A 16,508-nucleotide genomic window follows, 5' to 3' on the forward strand; every position below is an offset into this window, starting at 1 on the left:
GGGTATAGTCTGTTATTCTAAAACCTGGGAAAGTGTGTAAGCCTGACATCATTTTTTTTTTTCCCCATGAATGTCTGGTAGAAGGTGCCAGAGAAATCATTGGAGTTTGGAATTATCTTTGGGAGAAATTTTTTATTTATGGGTTTAATCTCTTTCAAAGAGAGCTATTTAGATTTTCCATTTCTTTGAGTTATTTTTTTAAGAAGAAAATGTGCCCATTTAATCTAGCTTTAAAAATTTATGTATATAAAAATTTCATAACTTTCTCCTATTACCCTTCAGCATGTTACAGATCCATAGCAATGGCCCAGTGTTCATTTCTTTTTCTTTTTTGAATTGAAGTATAGTTGATTTACATTAGCCATAGTATAAAGTGCACAACATAGTGATTCAATATTTTTATAGATTATACTCCATTTAAAATTATTATAAAATTTGGCTATATTCCCTCTGCTGTACAACATATCCTTGTAGCGTATTAATTTTATACACTTTTTTTTTTTTGTCATTTCTAGGGCTGCTTCTGTGGCACATGGAGGTTCCCAGGCTAGGGGTCAAATTGGAGCTGTAGCCACCAGCCTACACCAGAGCCACAGCAACGCGGGATCTGAGCTGCATCTACAACCTACACCACAGGTCATGGCAATGCTGGATCCTTAACCCACTGAGCAAGGCCAGGGATCGAACCCAAAACCTCATGGTTCCTAGTCGGATTTGTTAACCACTGAGCCAAGGCCAGGGATTGAACCCGCAACCTCATGGTTCCTAGTTGGATTCGTTAACCACTGAGCCACGACGGGAACTCCAATATACACTGTCTTTTTTACCTCTTAATCCCCTACCCCTATCTTGCCACTTCACCTTCCCTCTTGCGGCTGGTAACCACTAGTTTGTTTTTTGTATCTGTCAGTCTGCTTCTGTTTTGTTACATTAATTCATTGGTTTAATTTTTTGGATTCCAAGAATGTGATGGCATAAGGTGTTTGTCTTTCTCTGTTTCGCTTATTTCATTAAACAAAATACCTTCCAGGCTCATCTATGTTGTTGCAAATGGCAGAATTTCATTCTTTTTTTTAAATCACTGCATAATATTTCTCTCTAATATATCTAACCTATATATATAGGTGTAGATATAGTGATATAGATAGATATACACATCTCCTTTATCCATTTATCTGTTGATAGACACTTAGGTTGCTTCCATATCTTGGCTATTGTAAGTAATGCTGTTATGAACACTGGGGGATGTGAATCTTTTTGAATTAGTGTTTTCCTTTTCTTCAGATATACACCCAGGAGTCAGATTGCTAGATGATATGGTAGTTTTATTTTTAGTTTTTTAAGGACTCTCCATACTGTTTTCCATAGCTGTTGCACCAATTTACATTCCCACCAACCATATATGAAGGTTCCCTTTTCTCCACATCCTTGCCAGATTTTTTCATGATAGCCATTCTGACAGGTGTGAGGTGATAACTCATTGTGGCTTTGATTTACATTCTTCTGCTGATTAATGATGTTGAGCATGTTTTCATATGCCTGTTGGCCATCTGTATATCTTCTTTGGAAAAATGTCTATTCAAATCTTCTGCCCATTTTAAATTGAGTTGTTTTCTTTGTTGATATTGAGGTGTATGAGTTATTTATATATTTTTGATATTAATCCTTTATCAGTCATATCATTTGCAAATGTTTTTTCTCATCAGTAAATTGTCTTTTGTTTGTAAATGGTTTTATTTGCTTTACAAAAGCTTTTAAGTTTAAGTGGGTCCCATTTGTTTATTTTTTGCTTCTCTTTCCTTTGCGTTAGAAGACAGATTCAAAAAAGCATTGCTATAATTTATGTCAAAGAGTGTTCTATGTTTTCCTTTAAGAATTTCATGGTTTCCAGTCTTTCATGGTTTTAGGTCTTTAATCCATTTTGAGTTTATTTGTATCTTTTCTGTGAGAAAATGTTCCAATTTCATTCTTTGACACACAGCTGTTCAGTTTTCTCAACACCACATATCAAAGAGACTGTCTTTTCTGCATTATATATTCTTGCTTCATTTGCCATAGGTTAATTGACCATAGGGGGGTGGACTTTTTTTCTAGGCTCTCTATTCTGTTCCATTGATCTATGTGTCTTTCTGTGTCAGTACCATACTATTTTGATGACCATAGCTTTGTAGTACAGTCTGACTCAGGGAGTGTGATATCTCCAGACTTGCTCTTTTTTCCCAAGATTGCTTTGGCTATTCAGTGTCCCCATTTTTTGTTTCTGACCTTGGCTATTTTGTGCTTCTTTTCTGTTTTTCTAGATCAGTCTCGCCAAGGGGCTATTATTGTTATTATATATTCAAAGAACAGACATTTGGTTTTCTTGATCTATCTTATGTGTGCTTTCTAGTTCATAATTTCTCTTGTGTTTATTATTTCTTTTCTTCCACAGTTTTGTTTTATTTGTGCTTCTTTTTCTAATGAGATAATTATTATTTCATAGATTTTTTTACTTTATATGCTAATATTTGCATTTAAATGGTAAAATTTCCTCCTACACGAAATATTAGATGTCTTCAAATAAAAAAAAAGCATTTTATTTTTTTCATTGTTTTCCAGTTGTTTTTATTTTTTATTTTTATTTATTTATTTATTTAAGGTTTTTATTTTTATTATAGTTGATTTACATTGTTCTGTCAATTTCTGCTGTACAGCAAAACAGCTTTATTGAGACATAAGTTACACAGCACTAAACTCGTCCATTGTCAATATATAATTTGATAATTTTTTGGAAATTTATAGAGTTGTACCAACAACACCCCTATCCAATTTTGGAGCTTTGTTTTTCTTTTTATGGTCACACCTGTAGCATATGGGAGTTCCCAGGCTAGAGGCTGAATTGGAGCTGCAGCTGCTGGCCTACACCACAGCCATAGCAACACCAGATCTGAGCTTCATCTGTGACCTACCCTGCAGCTTGTGGCAATGCTGGCTTCTTAACCCACAGCAAGGCCAGAGGTCAAACCTGAATCCTCATGGATGCTAGTTGGGCTCTTAACCTACAGAGCCACAACAGGAACTCCTAATTTTGGAACAAAAGTATCCCATGAACTTTTTTGTAGTCAGTTCCTACTTAGCCCTAGGTAGTCATTAACCTGTGTTATGGCCCTCTGCATTATTCATGTGCCTTTTGTGGATAATTCATATAGGCAGTGGAATCATATAATATGTAGTCATTTAGGCCTGCTTTTTTCACTTAACATTACTTTTTAGGTTTATCCATATTGTAGTATGTATTAGTGAATCACCCCTTTTAAAAAAACTAGTATTCTACTGTAGAGACATACAACATTTTCTTTATTCACTCATCAGTTGATGGTTATTTGGATTGTTTCCAGTTTGCTGTAATTCTCGCTGTTACTCATAAAAGCATTGATGTGCAGATCTGTTTTTATAAGACTTAGATTTTCATTTCTCTTTGGTAGATTCCTAGGAGTGCCATTGCTGGGTCACATGATAAGTTTATATTTAACTTTTTAAGAAAGTGCCAAATTGGGGAGTTCCCTTCATGGCTCAATGGTTGACGAATCTGACTAGGAACCATGAGGTTGTGGGTTCAATCCCTGGCCTTCCTCAGTGGGCTGAGGATTCGGCGTTGCCATGAGCTATGGTGTAGGTTGCAGACACGGCTCAGATCCCATATTGCTGTGGCTGTGGTGTAGGCCTGCAGCAACAGCTCTGATTAGACCCCTATCCGGGGAACCTCCATATGCCTTGGGAGCAGCCCTAGAAAAGGCAAAAAGACAAAAAAAAAAAAGAAAGTGCCGAACTGTTTTATGAAGTGGCAGCACCATTGTGCTACCCCATCAATGTTGTGTGAGAATTCCAATTTCCCCATTCTTTGCCAACACTTAGTATCGTCTGAATTTTTATTATAAGCATCTTGTCTATTAATGAGATATAGTTGTATCTCATTGTGGCTCTAATTTGTATTTTTCTAATGACTAAATATAGCACATTTTAATATGCTTATTGGCCATCCATATGTCTTCTTGGGTGAAGGTCTATTTAAGCCTTCTATCATTTTTTAAATTGGGGTAACTTACTCTAAGTGTTAAGTTGTTGTAAGAGTTCTTTATATTCTGGAAACAAATCTTTTACCAGATATATGATTAGCAATTATTTTCTTTTTATGTGTAGCTTTCCTTTTTTTCCCAATATATTTAAAGTTTTAGAACACTTTGAGATTGGCGAAAAAATTGCAAAGATGTTACAGAGAAATCCCATAAACCCTAGTCCAATTTCCTATGTTATTAAAGCTAATATTACTAAAATACATTTATTAAAATTAATATACCAATTTGATATTTTTTTTGGCCGTGCCTGTGGCATGTGGAAATTCCCAGGTCAGGGACCGAACCAATGCCACAACAGTGATAATGCCAGATTCTTACCCTGCTGAGCCACTAGGGAACTCCCAGATACGTTATTTTTGACTAAAGTCTGTACTTTCCTCAGATTCCAATATAAGTCGTTCCTACTTTTACCCTTTTTCTGTTCCAGGATCCCATCTGGGATCACACATTATGTTTAATCATCAGGTCTCCTTAGGCTTCTCTTGGCTGTGACAATTTCTCACACTTTCCCTGTTTTTCATGGCCTTGCTCCTTTTGAGATGTCAGGGCCGAGTGATTTGTAGGATGCCCCTCTTGTGGAATTTGTCGGATACTTTTCTCATGATTATACTGGGGTGATAGGTTTTTGAGAGGAGGTCCAAAGAGTTCCCATTGTCATTACCTCACATCCAGGGTGTGTACCATCAACATGTCTTATAGTTTATCATTGTTGATATTGACCTTGATCAGCTGGCTGAGCTAATGCTTGTCAGTTTCAAACTGTAACGTTTCTGTCCCCCTGCCTTTCCAGACTGTTCTCTTTGGAAGGAAGTCACTACACACAATCACAATCCATGCTTGAGGAGTGCTGAGTTATGCTCTACCTCCTGAGAACAGGGTATCTACATAAATCATTAGGTATTCTGCATGGAAGACTTGGCTCTTCTCCCTATGTACTTAATGATTTATTTATACCAATAAGAACTCATGGATATTTATTTTACAATTTGGGTTACAATGTATATGGGTTATAACCATATACAACTATACTATTAAAATGTACAGTACTACTTTATTTCTTTTTGTTCAAATTAGTCCAACTCTGGCCACTGGGAGCTCTTTCCATTGGCTTCTGTGTTGCTTTGACATACCCACCACCCATCTACCCAATCACTGGGGAGTTTTTAAAAACATGTGCTCACTTTTTGGCAACACAGGATGGTCCACATGTATATACCCATCCTAGTCTTAGATTCAGCCATTCCTTCAAGGCGTCCTGGAAAATGGTATTAGAAACCAAGATTTGGGCACGTGTGTGCTTGTTGCTGCTGGTCCTAGAGCCTTTTGCCTGACAGAACAAGGAAATATATTCATGTACATTAACCTCTGTATATATACAAATCTATAAACATTTCTATATGTAACCATCTGTGTCTATATTATGCTAAACATGAGTTCATACTGATGTCTCCAAGCCCAGTACATAGATGGTTTTAGTTCTCTCTTGCTTATCTATAACCTCCCTCTCCAACCTGGCTTCTATATCCACAATCCATTTACTCCATGTAGCAAATTGTTCAGTCCCTGTAAACATGTATAGCTGTTTCAGAATTGTTCACCTGTGCTTCCATGGAAAACAACTTTACTAACTATAACACAGTGCTTATGTACAATTTCTTTTGCCTTTAGTCACTCCCTTCTAAAGGAGTTGAGAGTAGTTTGGTGGAATGGTGGTGGGATTGGTGGGGGCGGGTAGAGAGCCTAATGGAAGCATGTTCAAGAGAATAAAAGAGGATTCTTTAGGATGACCACATTGTTCTGGTTTGTCTGGGACTTTGAGACAAACTTTCAGACATGCTGAAAACCCCATGTCCTGGGACCCAGGCAATCTGGATGGCAGGTCATGCTCATTTGGAGACAGGAGAATAAATAATTTTTTTTCAAGTAATTATGTGTAAGCTAGAGGAGGAAATGATCTGTCTTTATCTCTTTTATCTCTTTTATATCTATCTATCTATCTATCTATCTATCTATCTATCTATCTATCTCTATCATCCATCCATCCATCCATCCATTCATCTATCTAAAGATGGAAGAAATAAGAGCCTGTTTGCATCCTGGGAGAAAAAGTCTAATAGATAAAGAGGACTTGTGATTGAGGAGACAGAGGGCAGGGTTGCTAGTTATGTCTTTGAAGGCGTGAGATAAAATACAACCAATGTGTAGGTGGAGGAGTGGCCTCAGTTAGGCCAGGTGCTCCATTGTAACAGGAGAGGCATGAGCAGAGCTGCAGGTGGATGGGAAGATGATTGCCTATACTTTGCCAGTGAAAGGAGGTGAGGTCCCCAGCCGAGGGTGATTTGAGGCAGGCGGTATCTGAGGTTAGCTGAAAGGTGAAGGTATGAAGTATTTGCTCAAGACAGTGGGAACATGAAAGGGCTCAAGTATAGAGTGATTGCTGCCCAGGTTCAAGGGCTCTCTTGAAGTTCAGTGATCATGAATTTAAAGTGGGACTAGTCAGAATTCCTGTTGTGGCTCAGCAGGTTAAGAACCCAATATTGTGTCCTTGAGGATGTGGGTTGGATCCCCAGCCTTGCTCAGTGGGTTAAGGATCTGGCAGTGCCGCAAGCTGCAGAGTAGGTTGCAGATGCAGCTTGGATCCGGTATTGCCGTGGCTGTGGTGTAGGCTAGCAGCTGGATCCCTAGCCTGGGAACTTCCATATGCTGCAGGTGTGGCCGTAAAAATAAAAATAAAATAAGACCAGTTAGTGTGTTGTATGTTTTTCTTTAGTTACCTGCAGCAGTTCGAGTGCAGGCATGGAATGGAGGGAGAAATGGAGAGTTTTGCCAAGGAGCTATGGTAAAGGCAGAGAAGAGCAAAGGAGCTGAGGGTACAACTGACCATAGAATTTAATCTGGACAAGGAGGAAGCGAAGACCTGAGGGAAGAGAGAGAGGTGGAAGCTAGTGGGATCAATGGATGGTGCGTCTGTGGGGGTTGAAGGATGGTTGGAGTTGGTTGGCAAAGGGAAGGAGCTGGAGAGAAAAGAAGCTGTGGGCAGAGTGGAATACTCGATGTTGTGGCGGGGTGGCTGCGATGACAGTGTCCACGGAATGACCCTGGGAACAAAGTTCCCACGGATTCCTGTCAACTTGCAGCTGTTCTTTGGCACCAGTCAGATGTTAGGCTACACCCTCCTCCCTCTCAGTGATGCAGACTCTGTCAGTACGGGGCTTCTTGCCGGTTCAGTTTGGAATTCCATCTGACACACACTCCCAGGAAGAACATGTATCCCATTTGTAGCAAAACGCCAGGAGTGGCTGCAGTCTGGCGCTGCTGCCATTCAGGCCTCCACCAGCAGCTCTTTGAAGATGGGACTGTCTCCTCCATGTCTGCATCCTTTCTGCTTGGGACCATGCTGTGCACACATCCGGCACACCATGGATGCTTTCTCAGGTAATACCTAGGATAGGAAGTCAGGTGGAGATTGTGAAGCGCCCAGGCCCTGCTCTGCAAGACGATTTTGCAGGGGGATTCCCTCAGGCAGAGTTTCATGGACAGGATGTAGGGAGCATTTTTGCTGGAGTATCCTTGGCAGGAGCATGACTGAGGCTGCCAAACACAAAATAATGCTGTGGAGCCTTTCTTATCCAAGGCACCCTGAGATGTCCCTGCTTTCCTTCTCAGCCACCTGTAGGTGCCCCAACCCCCAACAGGCACCTTGTCAACCTCTGGGCCTGTTGGATGCCAGCAGGCCGTGATGACTGGACGGTCCTACCCTCTTTTATGTCACACCCACTCCACATTCAGTAGATTTCCCAGGTCCTACCAAGGGGACAGCCTGGCTGGTGGCACCCAAACACCTTTATACCAGGTTGTCACCTGCTGCTTTATTGAGCTGAACACAGCTGTTACAGTCCAGGTGGTAAGGAACCTGGAAGCAGAGGGAAACCAGCAGAATGAGATGGGCCGGGACCTGGGGCCTGAGACCTGGGCTCCTTGGCTGCAGTGGCTTGCACGTGGACAAATGTCTCCCCCAGCAACGAGATACAAAGAAAATATAAGGCGATAAAAATAACTGTGTGTGCAAGCAGCTGCAGCAAATCATGGACAAGATTAAAAAAAAAAAAAATCTAAAAAAACCCCAAAGACCGCTTCTGAAGAGCCGAGAGCAAAAACAGATGGTGGGGAGCAGAAGTGGGGTACTACGCACGCTCCCTGCACAGGACACCACCGAAGGGGTGGGTAAACCCCCTAAAAGCACCACTCTGGCCCCGCCCCTGGACTTGCCCCCTACCCTCACCCCATATAAGAAACCAGCTTGACCCCCTGGGGAATGAACAAGCCAAGGAATGTGTTGCTTGTTTTCATTCCCCCCTGTTGCAGCCAGGACCCCAGTAAAGCCTTGCCTGAATTTCCTGTCTGGCCTCTTATCAATTTCTGGTTATTAAGGAGGCCAAGACACTTGGATGTAGCAAGAGGATATGAAGCTAGTGGAAGGTCACGACAGTGACTTGGGTCTATAAGTCCCTCCAAGAAGGTTGACACTGGGGCAATGCATTTGCTTTATAACTATGCAAATGTTCTGGATCTTTATTTGCATATCTCTAATAATTTGCGATGTTGAGCATTTTTTCATGCACCAATTGGCCATCTGTATGTCTTCTTTGGAAGACATTTTTCGATTGGGTCGTTTGTTTTTTTGCTGTTGAGTTTATGAGTTGTTTGCATATTTCTCTATGTTCTTTCTGATGTTGAATATTGGCATTGTTTTATTTTTGATTGTGTCATTGCTGGAAATAGCCTATTGTCCTTTATTTTTGTAGTTCTTTTTTTTTTCATGTTGTAGGAACTTCTTATATACATAAATGATATTAAAATGTTGCCATTAATATTCTAAATATTTTCTCTTGTTACCCTGTCATTTGTCTTCTTTTTTTTTTTTTTTTTTGCCTGTGCATGTGGCACATGGAAGGTCCCTGGCCTGGGATCAAACATGTGCCACAGCAGCAAGCTGTTGCTCTAAAGCTGGATCCTTAACCTTCTGAACCCCAAGCGAACTTTGGTCATCTTGTCTTTCATTGCAAAGAGGTTTCTGATCTGCCAGTGTTGTCGTGCTGATGAAAATTTTCCCTTTCCTATGATTATAAAAAAAACACGTGCACTGTTTCTCTTCTTTTCTTTTTCTGGTGTTTTTGAATTTTGTAATGTCGTGTTTAGCCCTTTAATCTATTTTGACTAGAGTTTGCACTTGGAATGAAGTAAGAATGAAAGTATCCTATGCCCTAAATAGAACAGGCGATGGAGTGAATGGGTAGCATTTATGGATTAAATCGAAATTTTCTCATGGATTTGAAAAGCTATCATGTTCATATATAAAATTGCATTTATCACAGATTTTTCTGAACATTTCATATAGCTCCATGCATATACTTGCCTTTTTTTCTGCCAGTACCATCCAGTTTTAAGTGTTGTAGTTTTTAAAATATGTTAGATATTTTGCAAGGCAAATCTGTTTTTGTTTTTTTTTTTCTTTTTCAAAAATCATCAGCTTTGGTGGGTTTATTCCATCAGGTGAATTTTAGAATCAGTTTGTCAAATTGAAAACACCAGGTGGGATTTCAGTAAGAACTATTAATTTGAGGGCAACTGTCTCTCTAAAAGTGACTCTTTTAAGCCAGGGATGTGAGATAGCTTGCTAATAGTTTAGGCATTTTATTTTAATTTTATTATTTATCTTTGTAGTGCCACACCCAGGGCACATGGAAGTTCCCAAGCAAGGGGTTGAATCGGAGCTGTAGCGGCTGGTCTACGCCAGCACAGAGCGTAGAGCAACGCCAAATCCGAGCCTCGTCTGCAACCTGCACCACAGCTCATGGCAACGCCAGTTCCTTAACCCACTGAGTAAGGCCAGGGATCAAACCTGCATCCTCATGGATACTAGTCAGGTTTGTTACCACTGAGCCATGACAGGTGCTCCAATTTAAGCCTTTTAAAAGTAAATTTTTTCATACAGTTCTTGCCTTTCCTGTTACACTAACAGCCCATATAACAGAGTATATACATGCATTTTTTTCTGTTGCCATTGTAAATGAATTCTTGTAGATGAGCTTCCCACCTCCAGGCCTCTGATTGGTCTAGAGCAGGCAGCAGATCCAGGACACACAGACTCTTCCTTCAGAGTTTGTCCTTGGGGTGAAGCAAGGCTGACCTTAACCCGTGGCAGACCTCCCTGTCCCAGGATCAGGGGGAACGGCGGCGTTTGTCTTCACTTGGATGGAAGAAGCTGGCCACTGGTCTAGGGAGAGAGGAGTGGGGAAGGGTTGAGCATCTCCTTGAGAGATGGAGAGAGAACATGCCCGGGTTTCCCATGGCACTCCTAGTCCTTGCCCAGAAGGGGTGGATGCCAGGCCATCCCTCCCTCTGCTCTGCTCTGGTCATCAGCCTCTCCATCTCAGGTGCTGCTGAGCACAGGGCTTAATGATCTGGTGAACACACATCTTTATTTTAAACAAGTCAAACCCCAGGAGGGGAGAGGGGGGAGAGTGGAGGCTTTCTTGAACACATTCAGGATCTGAATTCACCTCTAGATCAATGAGAAACTCCATTAAACCCACACAAGTAGTGAGGGCTCAGGGCTCAACTCTTTATGAGCGTACATCCTCAGGCCCCTAGCAAGTGCGCTGCCAAGCCCTTACCTTTACTAGGAGTGATGAGTGATGTTTTTCTGCAGGCTATTCTTGGCCAGCCTGCTGCCCAGATCCGTTCTCTGCTCTTTTCCACCATGTTCTGTGCTCTGAGAGCTGACTCTTGTGTCCTGTGTTGCTTGTTCTCCTTCCCACTGGCTTCTGGGGTTCAGTGATGGGTGGGGGTCCTGGGCAGGAGGAGAGCAAGGCTGGGGCACTTATCCCCATCCTCCCCTGCCTCGCCTCCATGCCTCTGGAGAAGCCGCATCCCTTCACCACCCCAGATCCTACCAGGCCCCCCCTACATCCACGGCTCCTGCTCTCAGTATGTCTCCCCTTTGCTCCTTCAGCTCTGGACAGGCAAGAGCTCCCTGGTTTTGTTAACCTCTGGGTATCTCGCCAGACACCCTCCTGTTTTCCTTTTAACTCATTCCACAGCTTTCTACATAGTCTCTTCATAAAAGTCTTACCCTTTGAACCATCGAGGGGACTCTGAGTAAGACTCCATTTAATCCTCACAACCAAAGCCCTGCAAAAATTTGAGTCCCTGGGAGGTAAAGTGACTTATTCAAGGCTCACAGCTAGCCAGTGACTGAGCCAGGATTTGATTCCAGGCATGTTGCCTCCAAAGGCTTGATTTTTATCCTTCACATCTCTCTATTTCAGAACAAGGTGACTTCCTGACAATAAGAGCCACCTGCATGTGAGCCCTGCAAGTCCAATGCTGCTGCTCCGCCCACTCCCCTTAGTGGCCACCCCCAGCCCAGAGCTTCCAAAGAGAGCTCTCTCTTCAGGTAACTCAGAGCCATGGGGACTGGATAGGAGGTTAGGGGAAAGTAATTTTTCCTGACTGGCCAGGTACTAAGAATCTGATGCATCCACAGCACCTTCAGGGTTGACTCCCATGGACACCTGTCCTGAGGATCAGGGTGGGTAGCCAACATCAACAGATGATTCTGACCAGGGTTGCAGAAACACACAGGAAGGTCAGGTTGTACCTTCCCCAGGCAAATGTTCCAGCCCTCAGCCCACTGTACCTATATCAGTTGGGTGCATAGTGTGCAGTGCTCACTGGTGCACAAGGAACTAAAGGAAGAGGGACTGCTGACCTGACCTGACCAAGGAGGTTGGCCCCACTGCACTTTTAGAGAGGCTGAGGAGACAATACAGGTGTCCATTCTATGGGAAAGTATTTTCTCATCCATCCATCCATCCATCCATCCATCCATCCATCCATCCATCCATCCATCCCCCATCCCTTCATCCTGCCATCCACCCTCCCATCCACCCATCCATCCATCCCCCTATCCCTTCATCCTGCTATCCACCCTCCCATCCATCCATCCTCCCAGCCATCCATCTTCCCATCATTCCATCAGGGTATCCATCCATCCTCCCACCCATCCATCCACTTCTGAAGCGCTTGCTATGTGCTTAACCCTATGGGCATTGAGGGGGAATTAGAATAATTGCATCACTGCCTTCAAGAAGCATATCTCACTTGAGGGCATGGATGCCTATTGTCTCCATGCTCAAATACTTTAGAGATGAGTAGTGGGGTGTGTAAAACTCTGGACTGGGGAATCCTTGAATTGACTGAATGAATCCCGAGTTGACAAAGTTTATACTGAATGAACAGTATAATTAAGCTAGAGTTAATGAAGATGAAGTTTCCTCTACTGGGCAGAGTGGAGGCTTGAGTACTCAGCTGAGGCTTCTGTAAGGATATGGACTTGAGCTGGGAAGGATTTGGGCTAAGCAACCTCTGAGCAGTACTCCAAGTAGACTCAGAATCCACTGCGATCACATGGTATTCCTCCAGTTTGTTACCCAACTTTGGTTCCCTTTGGCACTTCTTCAGGCGTATTTCTCCATGCAAAAGCCCAAGATCAATATAGATCAATATAGAAGTAGTATTAATAATGATAGTGATACATGCAAAGATAACAGCTCATCTTATGTATTTGTTGACTGTCTTCCAGGTGGTAGAACATGTGCTGTTTGCTAAAATGATCCTATGAGGAGGCATTAGTTCTATATTGCAGATGAGTCTAGGAAAGATTGAATAATTTGTTCAAAAGCAAACAGCAGAGATTGAAGCAGGCTTGCCGTGTAAAGCTATGTGGCACCCTGGTCCACATTCTACTATAACAGGTGACTTCTTGGGAATGGGCACATTCTGAGGTTGCAACAGAGTTAAGAGGAGAAGTGGAAGAGTGTTTTGAAGGCCTAGTGTCGAGATTGAAAAGAAAGCCATTCATCTGGCATTGGTTGGAAGGTGATATCTGTAAACAAATGTACCTACACACAGAGCTAGTCTTTTCTTGGTCTAATAATTTGTTCTAGAGTTTCTTTGGACAGACTTTCTTGGGACAAAATGTCTAACGTTTTTATCTCCTTTAAGCAATGGGTGAAGGCTGCCTGGAGACTGTGTTGAAAAGGATTTGAGACTCCATCTTTCTGGAGTGCTGTTATGAGAGTGCCCTAACCATAAACCCTGACTGTCTTGGGCATGAGCTGAGGAAGCCAGGTTACTTAAAATAAAGGAGTTATGCAAATCTAGGATGTGAGGGAAGATGTTGAGCATGGTCCGGGAGGAGGGATATGGAGCAGTTGGGCAACTCAGGATGTAAGACCCCAAACAGTGAACTATCCCAAATAATTACCCCATGAAAGTCTTGAAGGATGCAAAATGAAGTCATGTCTAGCCAAGACACGAATCAGGCCCAGAGATCATAGGAATTGGAAGGCATTTAGGAGATCATCTAGGAGAAGACAGTAAGTGGTTTCCATCTAAGCTGCCATCTTGCATCTATTATACTGGATTCTGAGGCTGCACCTGAATGAAGATGAAAATAGGGCTTTGGTTGATTGTGATGTCTGCTGTGGCTATGAAGTTGGAAGGCCACCTGTTTGCCATTTTTAGTCTAGTCCAGTGTTCTAATTTTGTAGATGAGGAAGCTGAATTTGGGGGAGGTAACAGGGACTTACCAGGGGTTATACATCCTGGGGCAAAGTGAGAAGTAGAATCCCTTCTCTTGCCTTGATGAGCAGGCATTCTTTCTACTCCACTGTACATTTTTCTCAGGACTAACAAGAAATTGGAGCTAATTTTCATAGTGTCTGATAAACACCTGATATCAGCTGAGTATTGATTTTGACATTACAGTCCTGCTGACCTTCACCTGCAGCCATTTGTTTTTTGAGCAAACAAGACTTTGAACCTGTTTATTAGTCCTCATGAGTCTTATCTCGTCCTGTCTCTGGATTTTTGACCCCCACCCATTTCTTGAGCACCTACTATGTGCTTGGAGGTTTATGTGTCCCACCTTACTTACCCACCCTCCCAACAACCTGTGTCTTTTGTGAATGAGAAAGTTGAGTTCAAGTGTCTCACCCAAGATGATATAGCTTGTGAATGGTTAGTGCCAAGAATAGAACCCAGAATTCAACCACTCTTTCACCATACCTGATTTTTTGGGTTCCTGTGGGTTTTTAAGCAATCTTGTGTCTTTATTTGTGGAATAGCACTGGGTGTCAAAAGTCAATGGTGGCAAAAGGGCTTGGCTTATTATTGGACATTAGCTTATCTTTACTGGCTATTACTGGACATTATTATTTATTATAAATATTATTATACTTATATTTGTATTATTATATTATTATAAATATAATTAATAATAATAGCATTATTGGCTATTATTAGACATCAGCTGGCCTTTACAGCTAACGTCTAATGACTTCTCTTCATTTTGACTCTTTTATTCCTAAGGCAAACATTAGCCCATGGTCAGTTCCCAGCTCCTCAAACCCTTCAGTAGTAAGTCTCTCTAGTAAAACACCACCCAAAGTCCTCTTTACATCTGCGTCCACTCTGGAGTTCAAGGAGGTGATCAAGCTACTGCCAGCCCTCAGGGTGCCTCCTACCATGTAGACTAGGAAAAGGTGGCTGTAGTAGGTTGCTAGGGCTGCCATAACTGAGTGCCACGCACTGGTGCCTTAAACAACTGAAATGTATCGTCTCATGGTTCGGGGGGCTGGGAGTCTGAAATCAAGCTGTTTTCAAGGTTGGCTCTCTCCGAGAGCTGTGAGGAAGGTCTGTTCCAGGCCTTTCTCTTTGGTGTGTAGATTAACCATCTTCATGCTCGCATGGTGTTCTCACTCTTTCTTCATATGGTTCTCTCTCTGCTCATGCCTCTTGTGTCCGCATTTCCCCTTCCTATAAGGACACCTGTCATGTTGGATTAGGGCCCAGCCCAGTGACCTCATTTTAAGTTGATTACCTCCATAAAGACCCTATCGCCAAAGGAGGTCACATCCTGAGGTACTTACCGAGGGTTAGATGTCAATATATACATTTTGCAAGGGACACAGTTCCACCTATAACAGCATCTCTTTGGCCCATACCTGACTGATGAGGAGTGGTATTCCACCCCCATCCCAATACTTTATTATGACAGTTTAAAAACATAGAGTAGGAGTTCCCTGGTGTCTTAGTGGTTAAGGATGCAGTATTGTCACTGCCATGGCTCCTTGTTACTGTTGTGGCTTGGGTTCGATCCTTGGCCCAGGGAACTTCTGTATGCCATGGGAGCAGCCAAAAAAAAAAAAAAAAATCAACAAAACAATAACAAAAACCAGAGCAGAGTGGAAAGGATTTTATAGTGGACACTTAAAATCTACCACCTAGATTCTTCCATTAGCATTTTACAATGCTCATTTTATCACCTATTATCTGCCATAAGAGCACCTTTTAATCAGATGGATGTCATCACATGCCAGGGTGCACCACTTGGCGAGTGTAGCTGTGATGAATTTCAGGCTCAACACTACCTCTGCCATGTGCAGTGCACAACCTGTACCACTGTCCTTATTGACCCCAAAGATAATCCAGAGGGCAGTAGAGTTCTACAAAGCCCTCGTTTCATTTTAACAAGTAAGTTTGTAATTCAAAATAATTCACCAAGCTTATATGGAACCTAGCACAAGGTGTAACTGAGGACTGGCATGTGGTTGGCACTCAGTGCAAGATAATTGAATGAAAGAATGATTCGTTGGGTTCATAAGCTTAGTTTATGTGAGCAATGACTAGGCATCCAAAATGTATCTAGACTCCAGAGAGAGGGCGTGCCTACCAGGAAAAAACACATTCTTCTTAGAAGCAGCTCTGACGGCACAATTATTGGCATGGTTTAAGATGACACTTATTCTGAAAGCCTTTGGTTGACGATTCAGGTGGCTCCTCCTGGGTTTCTCCTCACATTTGGTCCTGCATCCAGTTCTGCCCTGTCCTATGGTAGGAATGTTCCCCCACAGGTAGCCACAGGGGTCTAAACTTACACACTGGGGTGGGGAGACTTGGCAAGATCACAGTCTAAGGCCAAGTGACTATCGCTGAAGATCTAGCCAACAACTTGAGCAAAACGTTTACCAGGGCAGTGACTTTGGGGATTTCTGATGCTCTCCCAGGCTGGAGAGTGAGTTAATATTAACAGGCCCAAGGTGATGTGGGCTTGTGTAATCTGCGCCTGGCCACCTCCTCCCCAGCTGACAGTCCTGTTTGTCCTCTGTGCCTGTGGCACCTCAGCTGTCCCTCCGCTACTGCCCAGGGAGGAGGTTGGTGGGCTGGTTTCCGGGCAGCAGTATGCAATGCTGTTGCCACCCTGCTGCAGCGGCAGTGGCCTGGGTGGTCTGGTGTTGGAACTGCCATCTCTGGGTGCGAGAACAT

This window comes from Phacochoerus africanus, chromosome 9, assembly GCF_016906955.1.
Source record: "Phacochoerus africanus isolate WHEZ1 chromosome 9, ROS_Pafr_v1, whole genome shotgun sequence".
Lineage (NCBI taxonomy): Eukaryota > Metazoa > Chordata > Mammalia > Artiodactyla > Suidae > Phacochoerus > Phacochoerus africanus.